Here is a 7,310-nt window from a genome sequence, read left to right on the forward strand (position 1 = left end):
GACAAACCACTGACCCGACGACGCGCCTCACCCGGATCAAGGATGACCCACGTGACACCTCTCTATCTACGTGCAACCAGCCAGTTGGAGAAGGAAAACTTCCTGAAAGGTGGGTCTGCTCCTGTGAGACCCACCCTAGTACCGAGTATATATGGGGAGGGTCTTACCCCTCCCCACGTGTACGTCACTATACATTCACCTTTCCTGCCACCTTATACGGACTAGGAGGTTGGGAAGCTCTCTCCCTCTCCCTCCGGCGTCAGCCCAGGAGGTCTAATCACGCCCAAGCAACCCGGATCCAGGTCTCTCGTGTCTTTTACGCAATCTGCTCATTCGACCAGTTCAGTAACCGACTAACTGAACATTGGCGCTGTTTGTGGGGACTGGCTTTGGCTTGAATGGATTTTCTATTGGGCCCCGTGGAAGGACAAGAGGGAGGCGAGCCGTGCGTGGAGGATAACGCCCACCGAGCTAGTAGGGCGGCCTCCTTAGCCTCTTCTCGCGAACGCACGAGATCCCCCTCCTGTGGGGATGGGTTTAGCTCTCGTTCCCGGGAAAGACGCCCTTTCAGAGGGACGGGAAGCGACAGCACTAGGATAATGCAAGAGTTGCGCCACATGATGCAAAATCTCGAGAGGGAGTTGGCGGCCAGGGACCGTTGCCAGCCCGGCCCAAGTCAACCCTGTTTCCGGTCTCCTCAAAGGAGAGGGGAAGCCCGAGGAAGAAGCCTGCGAAGGAACCACGCCAGGCATACACTGGGCTCTCGCTCCCCACCGACCTGCACGGAGTCGGAAGACTAAGAGGAGAGCAGGAAAATACCAAGGCGACGACAAGACCCCATAATCTACACTCGGCCCTTAGCGAGACGCATTGAGGAGGAAGACCGAGAAGAGAGCAGGGAGAGACCGAAAAGGCGATGAAACCCTATAATCATGGCAGCAACCCCTTTCCACCACTCTATTCTCGAGGTCCGGCTGCTGAAACATTTCGACAAGCCAACGGACATGAGATACGATGGAATCCAGGACCCCAGGAACACTTAACGGCCTTTGAGACCAGGATGAACTTGGAGGGCGTGGGTGATGAGGTGAGATGTCACGTTTTTCCTGACCCTGGCAGGACCGGCAATCCGGTGGTTCAATGCGCTCCCTCAAGGGTCCGTGACAATTTTCGCAGACATAACCCATGGCTTCCTGGCACAATTTACCACGCGCATTGCCAAGGCCAAGTACCCGATCAACCTTCTAGTGGTAACCTAAAGAAACGGAGAACCGACCAGGAAATATCTTAATAGGTTCAACGACGAATGCTTAGAGATTGACGGCCTAACCGACTTGGTGGCCAGCCTATGTTTGACAAACGGGCTGTTGAATGAAGATTTCAGAAAACACCTCACTACCAATCATGTGCGGACCATGCATGAAATTCAGAATGTGGCAAAAGAATACATTAACGATGAGGAGGTCAGCTAAGTGGTGGCAGCCAACAAGCGGCAGTCTGCAGATCCCCCTACTCAGCATCTTGAAAACGAGGAGAGACCCAAGGAGCACTCCAAGGATGGAGGGCCAACTAAACCATTCAAACCGTTCTCCCGGGTAGCAAAGTTCACGAACTATGCCCCTCTGACGGCTCCGATCGTTGAGGTGTACCAACAGATAGCTGACATAGTACTCACGATGAACCGAAAACAATACAATTATATAGTACTGAGTGAATGAAACATAATCCATTATATAAAATCAAATTCAAATAACTCTGCCTACAATTTACATATTATCAATTCAATTCAGTACACCTTCGTCCATTTAAATCAATTCAAATTAGCAATTGCATTCCATTCAATTCGATTCAAAATTGAATAATCCAAACTTCGTCAGTTTGATTCGTTTCAAAAGAGTAATCCAAATCGCTTTCCTGTTTATCAAAAAATTATGAACCCCGAAACACTAAATCCTAAAGCCTAAACCCTAAACACTAAAACCAGAATCCTGAACACTGAACCCTGAACCCATAAAACCTAAATCCCTAAAACCCTAAAACCTAAATCCTAAATCCTACACTCTAAAACCTAAACCCTAAACCCTAAACCCTGAACCCGAACCCTGAACACTGAACTCTAAACCCTAAAGGCTAAACCCTAAACCCTACTGTAAACCCTAAACCCCTAAAACCCTGAACTCTGAACCCTAAACCCTAAACCCTCAACCATGAACACGGTGAACCAAAATTAATACACGGGCGAACCGAAAGTTTGAAACACACTGAACCCCTGTACACTGAACCTTGAACCCATAAATCCTAAACCCTAAATTCCTAAACCCTGAAACCCTATCGTCATTCTTTTGTTGTTGTTGCTGATGTATTTTTTTTGTCCTTTCCTCATTCTCTCTCTGGTGAAGAAACAATAGAAGGTGAGGAAAAAGAGTTTTGAATAGTGCAGAATGAACCGAACACAGTACTCATGGTGAACCAAACACAGTACTCATGGTAAACCGAAATCTTAATTATGGTGAACTAAAATCTTAATTACGGTGAAACAATTATATAGTGCTTATGGAAGAAAACAGAACATATTGGTCTAATTTTTGTTAGACTCTTTTTTGCGAACCGAACTGACAACATGAAAGTGATGAACCACCTCTTTAATACTTACCGAATCGAAAAGTTACTCACATTTACGCAGAGTTACTCACAATTACTGACACTCACAATTACTCACAGTTACATATTATCAATTCAATTGAATTTAATTCAGATGTAGATCACCTCAGTCCATTCAATTCACTTCAAATAAAATTAGAAATTTCATTCTATTAAATTTGATTTAGAATTTAATAATTCAAACCTCATCAAATTGATGTGTTTGAGAAGAATCATAATCGCACTCATTCAACTGATTTAAAGTTGATTCATTCATTGTTTCAATTCAAAAGTGCATATCAAAGAAGAAAACGAAGAAGAAGATGAACGACGAAGATAATTGTGTTGAATCAATCCAGATCCATAATGCATAGAAGAAAAACGCGAAAGAGGAGAACAATGAATTTAATTAGGTTGAAGAAGAAGGAGGAGAGGAGGAGGAGGAGGAGGAGGAGAAGAAGAAGAAGAAGAACGCGAAAGAGGTTTACGTTATATGAAAAAGTTTACGTTGAGAAACGTTGATAACGCAAAATAAGGATTCGTTATATAGGTTATGAGAGGCGTGTGTAAAACAAGCGGGGGTGTGGGGCGTGGAGTGAAAGTTATATGGATACCATCTATGTAATTTTTACATTGATGTAGAGCTTTTCCCATTATATTTTTACTATTGTTACGTCTTAATATTTTCAGAATCCTACTATATAAATCTGGTTAGACTTATAAAATTTATTTATTATAATTATTTGTTATCATAAAATCTAAAATATATAAAATTTATGTTGATGTGCCACTTTGGAGGGTTATATATATGTTACTTTTCTTGAAAACAAAATTTATGGTTTAAAGTTATATGTTTGTAGAAACACTTTTTTTTTTTGAGTTCGAATTAAATACAAAATTTTAATTTTAATTTTTATTAATTTTTAAGTTATTTTCATCTTTTATTGTAACATGCAGGGGACAATAGTGACTTCATTCATCCCTCAAATTTTAAAGAACTATGCCTACATATGGGATATATGTCTAAGAAAATAAAAAATATTATATAATTTAGTAGTTTTATATGTGTTATTTTTTATTATACGATGGATTTACAATTTAATTATTTAGTTCTCTAATATTTTTTACTTAACAAATTTAATATCATACACTCAAGATTTTGTTCAATTCAAATTAGTTTTTATATATTCATTTCAATATTTATTTTTAAGAAAAACTATTTATTCTTTTAATATTAATATATTTAATATTTATATTATTATATAAAATATTAGTAACGACTTACAGAATTATGTTCTGCTAATTAAATTGTGTACTTTATATGTTCTTATTTTGAAAAAAATATTCAGTTTTCTTCTAATTTTACATTCTTAAAGCAAAAAAATTTTACCTTATTTTTTTATCTCAACATATTTAATTTCAACTATCGTCTTATTTTAATATTCGTATCTTATATTTTGTGCATGTTTAGGCGCCATTATTTTGTTAAAAAAAGATCTTTTTTCAATGAAAAAAGATAATTTTTTATTTTTTAACGTGTTTGACAAATTTCTAGTAGTAAAAGTAAAAGCACTAGTAAAATAAAAAAAAAAAAGATCTTTTTTGAGAAGCTGTAATTTACATCTTTTTTTAAAAGATCTTTTTTCCTTAAAAAAAAAGATGTTTTTCATGTAATAAATAAACAAAAAAGTACTTTTATATTGTTATACCCAAACATAATTGATAGATAAAAAGATCTTTTTACATGAGATATCCAAACATAAAATTACTTTTACTTCTCTATAAAATCTTTTAAAAAAAAATAACTCGAAAAAAGATCCTTTTTTAGAAGCTCACCCAAACAAGCCCTTTATAAAGTACTATGCCTTTAGAGTAATTAATAACTTATCATTTGTTTTCAAGTAATGTTAATTAATAATCTTTTAACTAAATACACTATAAATTTTTGGTATTTTATAATATAATATATTATTGATGTTATTGTCTTTTTTATGTATTGTCATATAAAAAATCTAATTAAAAAAAGAATTTATAACATAATTTTTTATATTTGGATAAAACCAATTCAATAACTATATATTATTCCTAGATTGCTTTTATGTAATGAAAAAAATCTAAAACAAAAATTAAAAAAATTATCTAAAATTCGACTCCTCCATATTAAAAATCCTAGACCTGTTATTGGTAATATAAATATAAAAATATTTTATACACAATTATGATTAAAATATCTTTTTTCATAATTTTACATGAAAATCCTAAGAAAATATGAGTGATTCTTTTTGTTTCTTATTTTTACATTTCATGCTTGTTAATATCCATTTATTCTTTAATTTTAAAACTTATAGTTTTGAAATTAACAAATAATATGCATAATCATGAATATACTAATTAAAAAAATTAATATTTTTTAGTTAAATAAAAAATAACAAACTAATATCTTAAAAAGGTATAAAGTTGATAAAAATTAACAAATTTATTTCACAAGTTGTGGTAGTTTTACAGATTTTATATTATATTTGTTTCTTTAAAATCTTGTATAAGGACCACGCTTATATAAATATTGAGAGGACAAAAAAATTAACATTGTATTTAATTTTAAGATAATATGATTTTTAACTAGTTTATTTAAGTCAATTCTCGAAAGTACGACATTATAAATTTAAGATTTACAGAAATTAGTTTTAGTGGATTGACAAAGTGAAAAAATAAATCTTATTAAAAAAACTATTATAAATATTTTTAATAAGAACAATGTTACATGATCAATAAGTATTATTATTTTTGGCTAGTACTTAACTGATAATAATATGTACTCATATTTACAGAAATTTTATACACAATAAGCATATAGTTTGCACATATATTTATCAAAGTTTTGCACACATGAATCATTATTACCACTTGTATCCAAATTTTTCAGAGTTTAAACACATAAATTAATAAAATTTATCTATTAAAAATAATTTAGTATTTATATTGGTCAAAAATGGTCAAAAGAACTAAAGATTAATAATCTCCAAAAATTTCTCTTTTAATAATAACAATAATAATATCAATAATACCAAGAACAAAAATAATAATAACTATAGTAATATCAACAATACTATTTAATAGTTATTTTTATTCAAAGTAATAATATTTTTTTATAAAATTTAGACACTTTATAAATTTATACTCTCATATCATTCATAGACCAGTCAAAACTTAGACATTTTTTTAGTTAGGTTTGTTTTTGTGGACCTTAAACCAAGTAAAAAAAATAATAAAAAATAATTTATTCATTAAACTAATAAATTTTATTGCTTCATCTACCTCAACTATTTTATTTTGTTGAAAAAATAAAAGGTTTAATTTTCTTTATTCTGTTTAAAATTTTAATTCTATTTTTGATTTTTTCTAATTTTTAGAATAAAATAATAATAAGAAGAATACTAGAAGATTATCAAAATTTATTATTTTTTGTCATTATTGGCCATCAATATTTAAAAATATGAGATAAAGTATGTTGTTGGATTATTAGAGTAAAAAAACTAGACTAAAGGAATTGAGTCTATGATTAAACGATAGCTAAAAAAAATAAATTTTAATGACCTCTTAACATTTCTCTAATAAAAATAATAGCATAGTTTAATAAAATAACGTAAATATTTGTACAAAAGTGTAAATCATAACATGCTATTAAAATGAAAATAATATTATTCTTACCTAAATATTATTAAAAACCTCTTTGAACACGACATTTGTTGTTGATGACTTTGGATTGCCGTCTTCGTCTAGAATTAAAACCCTGAGGCCACTGCGACTCTTAACTCTTGACAAAACAACATAAAGTTGTCCATGGGTAAACACTGATTTTGGCAAATAAAGCCCTAAATATGATAATGATTGACCCTAACTTTTGTTAATGGTCATTGCAAAGCATATTATTAATGAAATTTGTCTCCGTTGAAACTTAAATGGCAATCCTGAATCTAAAGGGATTAAGTTCATTCTTGGAATGTACACTTTATCTCCAATATTTCTACCGATCACTACCGTCGCTCCAATTATGTTGTTGCCAAGTTCGTTAACTATTAATCTTGTCTCGTTGCATAAACCTGAAGTCTGGTCTATGTTTCGCAATAGCATTACAGCGACTCCTGACTTCAAAGTCAACTTGTGATTGGGTAGTTCCGAACATTTGATGTCATTTAGGAACTCTGGTGTGAACTACTCTTGTTGTACATCTTCATTCTCATCAGTTTGACATGTTGTGTCAGAGCTCAAATACTCCTTTTCTATCCCTGGAAAGATTGTCAAGACAAAATCGTTTACCTTCTCAACACTCTCAAGCGTGGGTGCAAGAATTGCCCTACTCTGAAAATACATGTAATTTGACATGTTTTGCAACAAATTTTGATATGCAAAGTCTGCCAAATGAGAGAGAGGGTCATTAGAAGCCTCATGTTCGTATGCAATTTCAGAACCTTACAAAATGACCACTGATAGGATGAGTTAGTAGCGGATGCCAATATATCATGTCTACTTCCTTTCGAAATCACCGGAAGTATCTGTCTGCAATCACCTCCTAGAACAATAACCATACCACCAAATGGTTGATGTGTCTTATGTTGATCGATAACTGACATAAAATCCCTGAGCGTCCGATCAACTGCTTCAAAGCACAT

General features: G+C 33.0%; 1 pseudogene; it reads right to left on the minus strand.

Annotated features, from left to right (window-relative positions):
* Positions 1-6,348: 6,348 nt before the first annotated feature.
* On the minus strand, positions 6,349-7,310 carry LOC110278737 (uncharacterized; annotated as a pseudogene).

Source organism: Arachis duranensis, chromosome 3 (assembly GCF_000817695.3).
Source record: "Arachis duranensis cultivar V14167 chromosome 3, aradu.V14167.gnm2.J7QH, whole genome shotgun sequence".
Lineage (NCBI taxonomy): Eukaryota > Viridiplantae > Streptophyta > Magnoliopsida > Fabales > Fabaceae > Arachis > Arachis duranensis.